Genomic DNA, 18,105 nt, shown 5'->3' with positions numbered 1-18,105 from the left:
AGAGGATTGTTTTGGGTCAGAGACTTCCTCGTGAACAGCTGATACTGCATGTAAAAAAGCCTATCGTTAGTTACAGGCTTCGGTTCTTTCCTTGGAAAACCGTGAGCCTAAGAACCTATCCTGTAAGATTAAAAAAAAGAGAAACCATAATTTGAATAACTGATGTATATAGATAGCTCAATGTGAATAACTTCTGGTTATATTCCTTTATTGCTCTTTAAGTTTTTTTTTTTTTTTTATTTTAGAAATTAAGCTTTCTACACCTATCCGTGCTATTCATTCAGTAGCTGGGGCTTTCAGGTTACTCAGGGGAGATGCACACACAGTTTCTGTATAAATGTATGTTCTGGTAGTGAAAATATTTTTAATTTCTAGACTTGACACATTTTTGAAAGTGATATCTAGAGCTGACATAATTACTTAACTATGTGAATCTTAAGGGTTACTACAGCCCCACTACTCCTTAGTGAGGTGGATCCCATCTCTCCAAGCTGGCATTTGTTCTCAAAGAGGTTCCCGTGGTGACAGAAACCAAATCGCTGTTCCAACCCCAGCTCTGCACCCAATTGTTGGTGCTCAGGCCCAGTTCCCTCCTCCTTGTGCCCTCACTCCTGACAAGCAGGACCGAGGAGGAGAGCACTTGGGACTGCACACCTCTGATTGTCCCCCCAGAGACTGATTGCCCCTGGAGGTATTGCTGGTGCCCACGTGGGAGGATGGCAGGGATTCAGAGGAGCTTTGGCAGTCTCTCCACAGCATCCTGGACCTGGGTTCCCAGCAGGCAGCAAACCTGTGCAGCCGGTGGGTGCCCGTGTGCCCTGCCGCGGGGAGCTGCCCACCGCACTGCTTGCTGCTTCCTCCGCGAGGCCTGGTGCTGCACACGGCCAGTCTGTACAGATGCTTTGCTTGAAAGCACCCTCAGGTCCTCCTCAGCTCTCAGGAGGGTGAACCTCAGGTGGAGCAGAAAACTTACACACGGTGTTGGAAGACACCAGCTTCCAGCCATTGCCTTCATCTGATAACACTGCTTGCCATTCTGCTGGTGACGGACTCTGCGCAGGTCTGCACTGCAGTGGGGTCCAGGGCTCTGGAAGCTGTGGGGTCTCTGAGATGCCGTCTACCCAGTGCTGTGCAGCCTGCTGAGCTCTGCACTGCCTCTGTTTGGCAATACAGCTCTCCAACAGCAAGGCACCTCCTGGGGAAGGTGCCGGAGGGGCCCTGGGCACCCCTGTGGAGCTCTGACAGGGGCCTCCCCCTGGCATCAGCTAGAAGGGCGGCAGCATCACTGTCCCAAAGCAGGGCTGCTGCCACGAAGGCTGTGTGCACTCTGGGTCAAGAGCTGCTGACCACCCTTGCCAGAAGCTGCAAGAGCTTCCCCAGGCCTGCAGCCCTGTGGCTGCCTCTGCCATGCACCTGCCATCAGCAGGCACCCTCAGGTTTCTCAGAGGGTTCCCAGGAGTCCCCCTCTTCCACTGTCCAAGGCTTTCTAAGAGCCCCGTTTCAAGCACAGCATCACCCCTTCTTGCAGTCCAGCCCCCCCCCATCACACTCCCCAGTTTCCAGCTCTCTGCCTTCCTGTGTTTGCTTTTCCTGGTACTGTCTGCGAGAACATGACTTGTATTTCTGTACTGCGAGATCTGAAACACTGCTTTGTATTAAGGATAAGAGTTACATGTGGAAAAAGAAGCAGCTGTTCGGCCTAAAGGAAGATAAAGTAGGAAATAAGCATTACAACCTACATGTTTTAGACTACATTAGAAATACTCTGCACAGAGTTTTATGTATTTCAAAAGTAGGTTGCAATTATCCCACTTAAGGGAATAATCTTTTAAGTAGCTATGGATAAACGTTACTGAGCTGTGAAGGATTCACTGAACATGTAGCTTGTAATGGCTGAGTGAGGACATTTTCAGCCACTCACATTTATACGAATACCTGACTAAAAGTTCTAGAGGTGTAATAAGAAGGTGCGACAGAACAAGTATCATGACTGGGCTGACAAGGTTCCCAAGACAGCTGAGAACAGTTCCCCATGAAAGGTCACACTGCTGAAATGCCATAGCTTTTCTGCATGGCCTGAGCTTTTGAGCATCAGGAAACCCACCATCTATTTTTACAGCTGCATAACACAAAGGGGAATGTGGTTCTGCACTGCATGCACTTCATGAGGTATGGTTGGATGTAGCAAATTGCTGAACTCTTTCTGTTTCAACATTGTCCAAATTAATGAGAAAACTGTAAAGAATATTCACTTTTGTTTGTCAGACCTATGAAATTATTGATTTGGACAAACTTCTCAAGGACTCTGTCTTAATAAGAAACCAGCAGCAGATGAACCAGATGCTCTGCAGCGAAATCCACATTCAATTGCTAATGTCGATGATTTGTGAAGGAAACTTTGGAGGAAAAACCCAAACCAACAAAAAGGGGGAAAAGCTTTCCGCTGAATTATAAGTATGCACTGGCAAAATACATGATTTGAAAGTATTGTGCCAAGGCTCCTAACATCATAATGTTTCAGCATATTTGATTGATTTTTTTCTGCAACAACTTCCACTCATAATAGAATAATCAACAACTGGTTTTGAATATGGAGAAGGTATTTTTGCTAGAATATTTCTGTCAGAAGTACTTCAGTTCAAAGCCATGGCTCCTCTACCGAGAAAATGAGTTTTACTAATAAATATTGAAATAGATACTAACATCTTGTTAGCTGACTTAATACTAAGTCCTGTGAAAAAATAATGAAAAATTGTCTCATTTGCTAACTGTAATGAGAAATGGCTGATGAGGTTGGAGCTGATGCATACAAGGGTCAGAGATCATGCTGAAAAGTCTCCAAAGAAATAAAACCCCCAAACAACTTATTTCCTGCTGCTTTTTAATTTAAAAAGCTATGAAAATACACTTACTGATTTGAATAATGGGACTGACTCTCCAGTTAAGTGATATATGGGGGTTTTTTTCATTGTAGATTATAATTATTCTATTATAGCAATAACCATGATGTGCTGTCACGAATGAGTGGTTTAGATGAAGTTGCTTAAAGAATCACTATCAAAGGTATGAGCAAAATACTTTTTATAGGAATTTGTGGGAGTGCGACTTCACAAAGTGGTGGCGAGGTTCACTCTATTACTACATAGTTAAATCATGCAGAGGAATAAAATTTAAAATTAAGCTGGGATGATTTACACAAAGCCTAAAGATGTAAAACGGTAAGGTAGACACACACCCCACCCCACACACACCACCCCCCATTGAGCGATGAGGTTGAGTGGACCCTCTTGCTTTCTAAATTCTTAATAGAGCTTAGGTGAGGCTAGATCCAACCTTAGTCTCAGACTTGGTCAACGGGTTCTATCTAAACGACATCTAAGGTTTGTTCAGAGTTCAAGGTTGATCACAGGATTCTAGCAGCACTTAATCATTGCCAATTTATTATTTGAAAAGTGAGTCAAACAAGATTTACTACAATCACAATAGTAAATTATGAATCTGAGATGTGATCAGCTTTCAGCAGCAGTCCCCCAGTATTGCAGGCTTATGAGTTCACGAGCTCTGAGAGGCATCCTACTCAGAGGGAGATGCTGTTTACAGTCTGCTGCAGTCAGAAGAGTTCAAAGTGTCTCGCTTAGAATGCTTCTTTATTGGGTTAGAGATGATTGGCTTTAGTCATCAGTAATTTTCCATACTGCCCCAATCCAGGTTGATAATTAGTGAAATTTTTCAAAATTCCAGTGATGGTGATACCAGTGATGCGCAGTTTAATGTATAACCCTAGTATATATAAAGCCTTAGTATAATTATTAGATTGAGACCAAGAAGTCCTTGTATCAGTATAATTATTAGATTGTGATCAAGAAGACCTGATATTGTATGGACGAGATTTATGATCTAACTTGAAAGGAACATCTAGGATGAAAGGAAAGAACTGATTGAATCTTATGAAAACCTACCAGGTTTTGCCAAAAAAACACTGTGAGAAGACTGAGATGACCAGGTCAAGAAGTATCTAGAAATGGATTTGGGTTGGTGGTCACAAAAGCAGCACTTTGACTCAATTCAGATGAAAGCTACACATGTGCAAAAGAGGAAGGGACTAATGTAAATGAATTCCAGGAAATAATTGAATATGTATGGATTTGGGGGGGGAAATGCATATGTATGATTATACAGAATATAAGGAACATGTATTCAAGGATAAGGGGGGCTTGTTAAGAAGAGATATCCCCCACTCCCCAGCACTGTAATAAAGAATACCTGCTTCATAAACTTCAGAGCAAGTCTTAGAAAGTTTCTTCAACTGATTTTTCAGTAACAACGGTAGTACCATACCACTTGGATTCAGATACTGTTCCCAGACTTGTTATGGTTCAGATAAGGAATGTCCCAAAGCTGTCAGGTGTTGGTTTGGTTCATCTAAGGAATGTTTCTGGTACAGCCAGTGCAGTTTCCCACCTCAGCTGTGCGAGAGTTGCTGGTACTGTCAAGGGATGCTTAGCCACCCAACTCATTACACAGACGCTAAGGCCTAATGGGGATTCCTGATTGTAGAGTGGCCCAGGGGAGATGATGAGATGCACCACCACATGTGCTTTTATTTTCAGACATCTTAGGATACCAAAAAGAATTTTCAGTCTTAGTACTCATTAAACTAATCTCGTTTTGCAATAATGCCTATTTTATGCCACTTTAAAACAAAAGTTATAAATAAAATGTCAATGTTTATTTGCATTGTGTTACACTCCAGTATGTTTTCAAACTTCACAATTTTAAAGATTCTAATCCTTTTACTGCCAGTGGAAGTCTGTATTCTGATGCCATGAAGGAGGCTAGGAACTAGAAGTACTGGCAAAGGGTGACCAGCCCAGACCAAATCATCTTGTCATGCAGCAGGACACATGGTTAGATTTTTAAGTGTGCAACTTACCATTATTCATATAATTTTCTGTGTTGCAGGTAAGAAGAATTTGGTTGACTGATATGAACAAAGCTGGTATCATTTTTCCAACTTAAGGCAAAAGAATTATACTTAGAAATTCAGCATGTGAGAGCAAATGAAAGCAGTCACTTTGGCTGCAACACCACCTGGACTGTCATCCTTCAAAACAGTATCTCCAAACCAAAAACTCAGTACTGTTCTGATTTTTTCAGTTCTGATACCAAAAAATCAGATATAAACCTCTCTAATACTCATTTTTACAAAGCAGGCATTCTTTATTTTTGGCACTGGATGCACAGGGGATAAGTTCCACCCAACTTGCATGCTGATTTCACTGTTTGTCTGTGGCTGTTCTATACATATTAATGACATTTCTGAGAAAATATTAGCGTACTCATTACAATTCCAAGAACTACTTACCATATCTACACATTTACTATGCATGTGTAGTCTAATGGATTGGGGGTCCTCTGGTGGTCATTTGGGCCATCTTCATCCTCTTCTTCATTATCTTCCTCTTCTTCTCAACCTTCTCATGACCTTCTCTTCTTCTGGCTCTGTTTCAGCACTCTTGGCTTATGTCTTGGTTTCAGACTGGTTCTTGTCTACTAGTAGCTAAAGTACACAATGCAGCGTTGTACAGCTCGGCAATGTTGTAGATAGGTTAGCTGCAACATTTACAGTTAAGCACACCGGTAAAATTCCTCTGGTATCAATCCCTCCTTTTCTTTTGATGATTTGTATAAAACAAATTATCATCTCTTTGACAATTACTCTATTTTAAACTACTCAATTATATCTGTACCTCCAACACAATTCTGTAATATAATTACAGCGTTGAGTCACAACACAAGAGAAACAGCAAATTCCCAGTATTAGAATAATTAGGATGAACAAATTCTTTAACCAGGACAAATTAGGTAGCCATGAGATGAGTTTGTTCCAAATATCTTTGAATCCCCAATCAGTGTCATCTTTACTTGTTTCACATAAAATTTTATTTTGTTCCCAAACGTTCTGTAAATTAGTATAAATTCTGCCATTCTGATCCACATACATATAACGACTTGTATTAATAACTGTACAAACACCTCCCTGTGAGGCTAACAATAAATCAAGAGTCATTCAGTTCTGTAGAGCCACCTTTGAGAAACTGGATACTTTGACTTGTAATGCCTGTATTGCATCCATGGTCCTGTCTTCAATATTTTCTATTACCGCTGGTTTATTCACTATTTTCTTCTGTAGTTCACCTAGGTTCTCAACTGCTAACCATGGAAGAAACCATCTAGCAAAGCTATGGAAGGCTGTGGGTTTGTCTGCAATAGCATTTTGGCTTCTTGTCATTCATTTGAAAAAGGTTCTGTCCCAATTATCTTGGGTATATAGTGGATCTACTATTGTGAGATTAGGAACTAAGGCTCCCAGGGTACATGCTCCTTGCCAGTTGAGGGATAATGTTTTATGAGCTGTATCTCCACATAGCCAGTAGCAACCACTTCCTGCTGGGACTGGGAGACCAAAATAATTTGTTCTGTCCACGTGGCTTAATGTAGGTCTCCAAAATTACCTGGTTCTATTACACCCAGGGAAGCTATCTATAAAGGTTTCGTAGTTTCTGTTATTTGTATGATTACCACACTTGTCATCCCCAAATTTTAATTCACTAGCACTTACAGAATCATTGCCTGGTCCGAATAGACAAAGGGCCATCTAGCAACATTGTAACCTGTATTTCCCTATTGTCTTTCTTTTGAAAGTTATTCAGCCACCATGGTTTCTTAGGGTGTCCTTTGCCATATTTTGGATTGTTAATTTGAGGTTCATTGACTGGTATGGGCACCCCTATTAAAGGTAGGTCTTGCCCCCTCCCTGAAGTTGGCAGTTGGGTACTCTAAATCTTAACAGAGCATTCAGTAAGGCCTGAACCCATACATCATTTCAAAGGGGCTTGTTTTAATTTTTCCTCTGGGCTGTACTCTAAATCTTAATAGAGCATTCAGTAAGGCCTGAACCCAATTTAAATCTATTTCTTGACAGATTTTTCCAAGTTGTAGTTGTAGTGTATAATTCATTCTTTCTACCGTTCCACTCGATTGTGGGTGGTATAGGACATGAAGTTCCCAAGTAATTCCTAAAAATTTGGTTACTTGCTCTACAATTTTTGCAGCATGGTGTGGTCCCCTGTCTGATGATAAGCTTTGCGGGTCTCCAAATCAAGGAACAATTTCTTTTAATAATACTTTAACTACTAGCCTAGCTTTACTGGTGCAACTGGGAAAGGCTTCTGGCCACCCAGAAAAGGTATCCACTAAAACCAGTGGATGCCTGTAATTTTCCTTTCAGGGTAGCACAGTAAAATTGATTTACCAGCAGTCCCCGGGAGAATGTCCTTGCCTGGTAACTCCAAATTGAATTCAGTTTTCTGTCTTTGGTTTGTTTCTTTGGCATATTTCACATAGTTTGGTGATTGACATCAAGACGTTCCACACATTTTTACTCAAAACTGATCCTGGTAAATATTTAACTAAATTTTCAGTTCCCCAGTGTGTCTGTAAGTGTTTTCTCCAGGTCAATTCAGTCATTATTGGTTGTGGAAGAACAATTCTATTATCTTCAGTAATGGCCCACCTATTTTCTTTTACTGTGGCCCTTAGGGTCATTGTGGAGATTTTAAGGGAACCAAGACTATCAAGGATGGATTACTTTCTTCTTCTGCAGACAGTGCTGCTAGGTCTGTCTGCTTTCTGATTTCCCCTGTCTATCATGTTGAACATAAATTGTGATTCGTTGTCCCAAAGTAAATTTTTGATCTCTCTGGATAATCAGAACAGTGGCAGTCATGGCTCTCAAACATCCAGGCCAGGCTTTGCTCATGTTGTCCTGTTGTTTAGAAAAATATCCCACAGGCCTCTTGAAGAAGCCCAATCTCTGCATCCATACCCCCATTGCAAAGGCTTTTCTCTCATAAACAAACAAGTCAAAAGGTTTCTCTAGGTCTGGAAGCCCAAGAGCCAGAGTCTTCATGAGGGACTGTTTAGCTGCTTTGAAGGCTGCCCTTTCTTCTGCATTCCACTCCAAATGTGATCCCACTGAGCTGCTCAAGAGTCCATATAAAGGTTTTACTAATAGCCCATAGTCAGTCATCCATAATCAGCACCATTCCGGCATTCCCAGAAACAGTCTCAGTTCATGAGCAGTCTGTGGTTCTGGGAGCTGGCAAACTGCTTCTTTTCACCTGACATTGAGAGCTTGTTGTCCTTGGGAAATACGAAACCCCAGGTACTTCATGATCCACTTTTCAGCCTGGGCTTTGTTTCTTGACACTCAATACCCGGATAGCCTGGCTTGGCCTGGTCTCTCTCCAGCCCAGACCAGGGGAATCACTGCATCCTCCACTTCTGTTAGGATTTCCCCTTTCTCTTTTTTCTCTTTTCCATCCTCCTGTAAAGACAGTACTAGCATACGGACATAGTTACCTTCAGGAATCATCATTTTAACATCTTCACCCTCAAGTTCAACTGTTGCTTGTAAAGGTCTGGGGGCTCCTGGCAAATACAAAACCTGACGAGGTACCCATTGTTTCCCTATTATAGATGATACTGGTTTGAAAAACAAGGCTTCTTCAGCTTTCCCTGTTGCACCAACAATTCCAATACTATTGTTTACTGAATACATTGCCCTGGTATCCACCAAAAACTCAATTATTGCCTGATCTTCCCCCAGCCTATATACTCAGCATGACGTCATATGGTATGGAACATCCCTTTGGCTAGTTCAGGCCAGCTGTCCTGGCTGTGTCCCCTCCCAGTTTCCCGTGCCCCTCCAGCATTCTTGCTGGCAGGGCCCAAGAAACTGAGAAGTCCCTGACTTTATATCATCATCACTGTTCTCACACCAAATCCTAAAATCAATTCTATTCCAGCTGAAACTAGGACAGCATGCCCCCCTTATTCCATACCATCTATGTCGTGCTACACTTTCCAATACAACCTCATTAACCAGCACCACCGTTCCCATCCTTTGATACAACACACAGATGTCATTCCCCTAGTCTGTGGACCACCCCTGTAAAAACATCTATCTACAGATGTCATTTAGTCAATGATTTTGGGCTCCATCTGTGATGGTGGTCAATCAGAAGTGGAGAGGTGGTGCGTTGTATGGGGTTACTGGGCACCAAAGCCAACTCAGGTTGGGTCACTGCTACACTGGCACTGCTTCTGGTAAGGCTTGTCCTCCACTGGTTCACGTGGTTCCTGTCACACTGGTGTTCCAGCCTGTCCAGTCCAGCAGCACAGACACAGCGGCAATGCCCTGGCCATCTGCCAGCACAGGCTTGTCACCATGGCTGTTATCAGAATGTTGCCGGGCACTGCACAGTGAGGTGATAAGCGGTACAGCAAGCAGCTAAAGCAAAAAGCAGCCACTAACGAGCGCTAAGCCTCTGCGGCAAGTGAGCCCCATGGCAAGCACAGAAACCACACAGAAACCTGATGATTAAAGCAAAACAACAATAACAGCTATAAAATTCAAACTAGCACATTCCATTCAAATCTGTCGTTATCTCAAACCCTTTGTGCCCCTCGCTGGGCTACAAAAATGACTGTCATGGTTTAATCCCAGCTGGCGAGTAAGCACCACGCAGCCACTCCTCACTCCCCCTGCGATGGGATGGGGAGAGGACTGGAAAAGAAAAAGTAAGAAAACTCGTGGGTTGAGATAAATACAGTTTACTAGGTAAAGCAAAAGCCACATGTGAAAGCAAAGCAAAACAAGGAATTCACTCACCACTTCCCATGGACAGGCAGGTTCTCGGCCATCCCCAGGGAAGCCGGGCTCCATCACGCATGACGGTTACTCGGGAAGGGAAATGCCATAATGTTGAATCTCCCCCCCTTTCTTTTCTCCCCCTGGTTTTCAATTCTAAACACCTCCATCATATATCACAAGATGAACAACACCTCATTGGAGGTCTCTCGTTCTGACAAATTTTCTCATCCTCTCTAATGACCGCACTAAAGGATCACTGGTGCCAAATTAATTCCACACTCTTTCTGCCACTCAGGATGATTCCGTAAGGTGAAAAACATATTCAGTGTATATTGCCTCGCCCCATTTTCCTTCCCTTCTTAAAAATAACATCAATTATAACAAAGTATCGTAATCTAAAGTTCCATTATTTGTCCACCTGCAGCTGTTTTTTAACTTATAAAGTGGCCACGACTGATTATCATATTTAATCAAGTCCACTCACCAGGCACTATCTCCCAGTGGTCCTGCAGTTGTTCTCCATTGTTGTATGATACACTCCAAAGGGGTTTTCCTTACTATATCATTCTCTACCTTAGACATGTTGGATCCCATTCTATCTTAGACTATTATGTCCAACCCAGATTCACAAATACAGATATCACAAATAACAACACAACAGCCAAGTAACACAAATGCAAGATAAGTAACAGAATGCAGGCACAGACTCAAACCAAGACTGTAATACAAGTACCTGTGTCACTCACCCAAACGCAGGCACCAACTCAAACAGACAACAGTCTAATTCAAGTGCACGTCACAAATGAGAGTCTAATTCAGGTACCAGTGTCACGCAATCACAGGCACAGACTCTACTGAATTCAGAGATGCATCTAAACCACCCCATGAGATGTCTTACGACACCAGGAATGCATCTTGACTTATAGGTAGGACTTCAAATCAAAATTCAAAATCAAAAGAATGCCTTTATCTTACTAGTGAAGTTTTGCTCATGAGACCAGTGGAACCAGGATGGGGGTGTCCCCAGGAAATCCTTACGGTGCCAGCCAGCTGTGCCTTGATCCCATACTTGGTCTGAGCTCAGAAGCAGGATCCCATCCTCACAGCCAATTTGATACTGAAAAATCTCTAATACTCATTTTTGAGTTTCAGAAAGCAGACATTCTTTATTTTTGGTGTCAGATGGGCGGGGGATAAGTTCCATCCAACTTGCATGCTTTTTTCACTGTCTTTATATGGCCAATCTATACATATTAATGACATTTCTGAGAAATTATTAGCATACTCATTACAATTCCAAGAACTACTTATCATATCTACACGCTTACTATGCATATGTGGTCTAATGGGTTGGGGGTCCTCTGGTGGTCATTTGGGCCATCTTCATCCTCTTCATCATCATCTTCCTCTTCTTCTCAACCTTCTCATGACCTTCTCTTCTGGCTCTGTTTCAGCACTCTTGGCTTACGTCTTGGTTTTGGACCGGTTCTTGTCTACTAGTAGCTAAAGTACACAATGCAGCGTTGTACAGCTCAGCAATGTCGTGGATACATATACTGCAACATTTACAATTAAGCATACCGGTAAAATCCCCCCAGCATCCGTTCCAGGTGATACTATCCAGCTGAAGATGATACTCTATGAACTCCAGTTTATCAGATCAATACGTACGATGATGGCAATTCAACTACTGTATGAGAAAAGAAAATTTCACGTCTAATGGGTAGAATGGAGTTGTGTTTGTGCCTCAGAGTCAGGCACTAAAACAGAAAGGTCCATTTCTGCAGTTTCTCCGTTACATGTGAAATTATTTGGCTTTAGAGGAATGAAACTTTTGTGTCCTGAATGTATTCAATCTGCTTGCCCTGCTTCTACAAACTTTGGCAGGAAGGCAGTGGAAATTCTTCCCAGTGAATTAATGAATTTTCTATCCAATGCCTATGAACTATCTTGTTCAGACAGGTATTTTAGAGATTTAAAAACATCTTCCCTTTACGTAGAGCTACATGCTGACTCACAGCGGGATGGACCTCAAAGCATAGAAAAAATATGGGTTTTTTTCTCTAGAAATACCGGGGACCTACCTGAACAGTTCCAGTAGTATGTCCTGCCAGAAAAATAGCAAGTAGCAGGTCTCTTAGCAGACAATTAAATAAATAAATAAATAAGCTGAATTTTACCATTTTGTTTTCCTTCTCCTCCACATACTTATTCATATATACTGATATTAAAAGTATATCATAGATTTTTAGTTTAATATAAACTTACAAAATTGATATGTAAAATTTTATACAGTTTTCTAAAAATCCCTTTTGAAGAAGAAATACTTCCGTAATCCAATGTTGTCTGGAAAACAGATACTAGTTTTCGTAAGTGACTGAAAAAATGCTGCCCTGAAATGACAGCTGGATGCAGAATCTGTTCTCAGATCTCTCTCTTACCGCTTTGGTGCTTTTTCCCAGTCTGTAAATGGTGGTGATAATCTTCCTTTGTTAATATGCACTTGGAGATTCCAAGATAAAAATACTATCTAGACACTACTGGTTGTCAGCTAAGTCCCTCGTCTTATTTCAGAGTAAGTTTAAAAAGAATTGAAATTGAATGAATCCAGAGGGACCTTGACAGGTTGAGAGGTGAACCTCATAAAGTCCAACAAGGCCAAGTGCAAGGTCCTGCATGTGGGTTGGGGCAATCCCCAGTATCAATATAAGCTGGGTGGAGAATGGATGGAGAGTCACTCTAAGGAGAAGGACTTGAGGGTACTAGTGGGTGACAAGCTCGGCATGGCCCAACAATGAGCTCTTGCAGCCCAGAAAGCCAGCTGAATCCTGAGCTGCATCAAAAGAAGCATGGCCAGCGCGTCGAGGGAGGTGATTCTGCCCCTCTACTCTGCTCTGGTGAGACTCCACCTGAAGTGCTGGGTCCAGCTCTGGAGTCCACAGTGCAGCAAAGACGTGGACCTGTTGGGGTGGGACCAGAGAAGGGCCACAAAAATGATCAGGGGATGGAACACCTCTCTTAGGAGGAATGGCTGAGAGAGTTGGGGTGGTTCGGCACAGAGAAGAGAAGGCTCCAGGAAGACCTTACTGTGGCCTTTCAATACTTAAAGGGGGCTTATAGGAAAGATGGGGACCAGCTTTTTAGTAGGGCCTGTAGTGATAGGACAAGGCGTAATGGTTTAAACTAAAATATGGTAGATTTAGGTTAGTTATAAAGAAGAAATTCTTCACTATGAGGGTGGTTAGACACTGGAACAGGTTGTCCAGAGAAGTTGTGGATGCCCCATCCCTGGAAGCGTTCAAGAACAGGCTGCTCTGAACAACCTGGTCTAGTGGAAGGTGTCCCTGCCCATGGCAGGGAGGTTGGAACCGGATGACCTTTAATGGTCCCTTCCAATCCAAAGCATTCTATATGATTCTATGAAAGCAGAGAAAAACTATCCCATCTTTGATTTAAGCAATTTTAAGGGGAGAAGGGAAACTTCATTATAAAACACTCATATAGTTGCTAATATGACTCTTACAACTAATACTGCTATGCTAAATACAATAACCCTAACTTTTTTCATGTGCTTGCTATAATACAGATAAAAAGCAGAGGCAGAAATCTCACAGCTGTTTCAGTTTAGCCATGCCAGTTTATACAGACAAATGCCATCCAGAGGCAGGAAGTTTGAAAGGGTTTCAGCTGCTTACATGGACTATGTAGAGTACATCTCTTAATCTCAATAGGTAGGATTTTAAGATTTCTAGATCAAGTTTCATCTGTGTAAAACAACTACTACTAGGGAAATTTTATGCTACAAAAATATTTTTATAATTTTCTGGGTAGGGGTATAAAATCGGTCTCATGCTTTGTGAAAAACAGATCTTGGTAAATGTATTTTACATCATTTTTGAGATTACCGATGTAGTGCATTAGGGATTACTGCATAGAATTAAGTTTGTTTTCTGTAAGATCATCTTAAAAAAACAGTTGTCTTAAAAAAACCCCAAGCAAATTCTACTAAGACATACACAAAAAAGAGAGCAGCTACCTGATAAATCCGAATGGAATGATGATGGAAAAGGGGTGAAACCAATCTCTAGCTTTCGGGAAGAACTGTGGATTTGTCAGAGTTTAAATGAAGTCTATGAAATGCTACACAGTTAACATTTTCCAATTTGTATTTGAAAGGTAGTTCAAGTTAAACTAAGGTGTGAATCTGAATTGTATTAGATATTTCAAAAATCCTCCTTCCATGTGCAGTTTTATTTCAAAATAAGATGTGCTGAAATAACAGTAGACTTAGGCAAAAAATACACTCTTGCTTTCAGATTTCATGTTAATCACCTACTCTGATGAGAAACAGTTCTCAGAACTGAGATTTTGGCCACATGCAGAACTTGGAAAGCTCCCTGCATGAATTCCTACAAAGAGTAAAATTCCTACCATTATGAGAACCAGAAAAATATCTTGACCTGGAGCACAGATCTGGGCAAAACCTGAGAAAATAAGAGTATTAGCAGCAGTCAGCCTGAACAGGCGGTCTACTGTGAGTAGTAGTAGAAGACTGGCATTTAAAGATTATGCCTTTTGATTAATTCACAAGAGAAAGAATAGTCATGTTGGAAAAGACACATTTGTTTCCTGTTTCCTGCATCACCCATCTATACAAAACATTGGAATTTTGATCGTACAGTAGTGCACATATTGTAGTTATCATGTATGGAAACAACCTTATGCAGCAAAAGCTATACAAATATACTGGGTTTTAGTGGCATTCTAGTACTGCATGTGAAAGAACATTCAGAAGAAAAATGCTTTATTTCTATTTGGATCTCTTCACCAGATTGACACATGCCTTTTCATCACTCATATACTGAAAAATTAAGTTAAACATAGAAATTCACCATCTTAAATGAATAAAAAGTAGTATACTGAACATAACTTGAATGCTTTGATGAGAACAAAAGGTGCTAATTATGGTTAAATGATGGCAGTATTTTAAACATTTGTACCATTCACTTTTCTCAAAGTCTCATAAAGATGTCAGAAGTTCCCTAAATTCAAACTGCATTATACGATGATTATTTTAATTTTGGACATTTTTTTTCCCTAAAGACTGCTAGGTTTTTTATTTTGAGATCAGTACATAATTGCAGAATTATGAAAGCCTGACTTAAAAAAAAAGAACAAAGAGTGTGTTGCTTAGCATCTTCCAAATGCATTAATGCATGAGTTGGTATGCAAGTAGCCTACACTGAAACATCTAGTCATTTGACAACCAAACTCAGCTGAGAGATGTCCACTGAAAAGAGTATCACTGGACCATATGGCCATCCTGCCACCACATGGGAGGTTCTTCCCTGAACAATGTACCAATCAGTCATTCTTCATTTAAGACTGTTGAGCAAGTCAGGTGAGTAACAGTTACAACACCACATAAGGAATAACTGGCAACTGAGAAAAATATTCTGACAAGTGAGAAAAGCAGTTTGAGATGCAGACAAATAGTATGACAGGTATAAACCTCTGAGATTAGCTGATTTTGCTGGCAGTGATGTGAATTCATTGAGATTTTCATGTGCCCATAGAAGGTTTCTCAGGCAAAGCTTTTTGTAGACTATCTTAGTTGTAATTAGGTTGGTAATAATATATGTGATATTCTATGTGCTGTTTGGCCAATACAAAGTTGGCCAAAATTCATATGATCTACTGAGCAATTCCAGACATTGTTTGCTACAGCACTTACTGAGAAATTGGCAGCTAGGCTTTCCTGGCAGAAAAGCAGTTTGTTCTTAATTGGATCTTGGTAGAAGTCAAGCATTGTTCCTTTCTATTACAAAGGAATAGAAAAACAAAGACATTTTTCATGCTTGTTCTCCTGTTTGAATTAGTAATGCTAGTCTCACTCTTTAATCACATTCCACCCAATCCTGTCCAGTGTATTTGTAACTGAGCAAAGCATTGCTGGTTCCCTCTCATCATCAGGTTTGGCAATGACAGGAAGAAAGTCTGTTAGGTACTTTCCCTTTGAAGAAGATACATGATTATGGAAACCATCAGTGAAGTAGCTCAAAGGTACTGTAATATACATAAAAAATAATCAAAGAACAACGATTCCACCAACCGTAGACCTGCACTAACTACAGATATTCTGAGCAAGGCAGCAGTGATGTAATGGACATTCAAAGACATCCTGCAGTTACTAAAGAATATCTCCATTATTACAGAAAGGTAACAAAAAGTATTCTTCCAAGCTTTTTACCAATTAAGAATGATTAACTCAGTTCAGGAAAGCACCTTTCATTCTCACAGAATTACTGAGTTCCTGAGGCTGGAAGGGCTCTCTGGAGATCACCCAGTGCAACTCCAACCCACCCAAACAAGGTCAACTACAGCAGGTTACTCAAGCCATGTTTTGAACATAGCCAAGAACAGAGACTCCACAACTTCTCTGGGCAACCAGTTCCAGGAGTCAACCGCCCTCACAGTAAAACAAAGGGTGTTTTTTTCTTAGGACTAAATGAAATTTAATGTGTTTCAATTTGTGCCCATTGTCTCTTGTCCTGTCACTGGACACCATTGAGAAGAGTCTGGCTGTCTTGTTTATACTCTGCCATCTGGTACTTACTCACATTGATAATAAGCCTCCCGAGCTGGGGAGCCCAGCACTGGACACAGCATTCCAGATGTGGCCTCACCAGTGCTGATCAGAGAGGGCAAAGATCACCTTCCTCAACCTGTTGGTGATGCTCTTGCTAGTGCAGCTCAGGGGGCTGTTGGCCGCCTTCTAGCAAGGGCACATTGCTTGTCCATGTTAAACCTGCTAAACAAGATCCCCAGGTCCTCTTCTGCCAGCCAGCTTTCCAGCGCAGTTGGCCTCCAGCACGTACTTGTGCATGGTGTTATTCCTGCCCAGGTGCAGAACTTTGCACTTCCCTTTGCCCAACAGTATGAGATGCCTGTCAGCCCATTTCTCCAGTCTTTTGAGGTCACTCTCTGCATCGCAGCACATACACTCTAAGGTATCAGCCAGTCCTCAGAGTTCTTTATCATCTGCAAACTTGCTGAAGTTGCCCAACATTCCACTGTCCAGGTCACTAATGAAAATATAATGACAATGTAACAGAACTGGACCCAATACTGACCCTGGGGTACTATGGACTCATTGCCAGCTGGATTTTGTGCCACTGATTCCGGCCCTTTCAGCAGGGCAGTTCAACCAGCTTCCAATGCACCTGATTGCCCACTCATCTAATCTGTACTTCATCAGTTGGTCTATGAGGATGTTACGGTACACACTCACAAAAGCCATGCTAAAGCCAAGATAAACGCTATTTAGCTGCTCTTTCCCTTGTTCGTGGAGCCATTTCATTGCAGAAGGCCATCAGCTGCTCAGGCATAACTTTCTCTTCACAAATCCACGCCCACAGCTCCTAATCAGCTTCTTGTCCTTAAAATGTTTAAAAACGGCTTCCAGGATGACATGTGCTGTCACTTTCCCGGGGATTGTGATGAGGCTGACTGGCCTGTAGTTTTACAGATGCTCCTTCTGGCCCATCTGGAATCTAGGGGTGATATTCACCTCCTTCAAACACTACAACCTTTCAAAGATAACTAATGATGGTCTCACAGTGGCTAGATTCCTCAACACTCAGGAGCATCCCTTAAGTCCCATGGACTTGTGTGTGTACATTTTGTTTAACCTGATTATCCTCTACCAATCCTTGCTTCAGAATTTCTCACTGGTCTCAGGGGCTTGGGATTTTCAGAGGCAAGTTTTACCACTGCCCAAGGAGTAGCTGAATCTGAAGTTAATTTTTTCTTTTCATAAATTGCTTAAAACTTAGAAATATTTGTTTTTCTATCAGATAGGTGTACCCTGCTTTTACCTTACCTCATTTGATTTCCATTCCCCCACCCCTGGAAGCATAGCAAGCATCACGCTGATGTCCACCTCTGACAAACCACCCACTGTGTACTCTGAAGTTGACTTCTTTTAAGGAAAAATATTTTTCTCCTGATCACCTAATACAGGGTTTACTGTAACTTCCTTCTGAATGGACAGTATTTTGCTGCTGACATTTGCAATTAATATTTCCCAGTAAATGCTTTTCAAACCTTGCAGAAAGATCTGGAAACAGTCTTAGACAAAATGTTAATAGTTGCTTTTGTTTAAAGACTTTATGTAGGTAACATAGAATTTAAGTTTCATGATGTCTGCAAGTGCAATGTATTGCTGTTATTTTTCAGAATCTAAAAAGAAAAGGGAACAATGCAGTTTTAAGGGAGGCTTATTTTCTAAACACAGGAGAAACTCAGCTGATTAATGAAACAGAAAAAGTATGTTGTTGTAAGGGCAAGCAAATGCTCCGTATTCTGAGATTTGTCCTGTACCTCCA

Source organism: Falco rusticolus, chromosome Z (genome assembly GCF_015220075.1).
Source record: "Falco rusticolus isolate bFalRus1 chromosome Z, bFalRus1.pri, whole genome shotgun sequence".
NCBI classification, from domain to species: domain Eukaryota; kingdom Metazoa; phylum Chordata; class Aves; order Falconiformes; family Falconidae; genus Falco; species Falco rusticolus.
The sequence above is the reverse complement of the archived record's forward strand: the minus strand, read 5'-3'. Positions refer to the sequence as shown.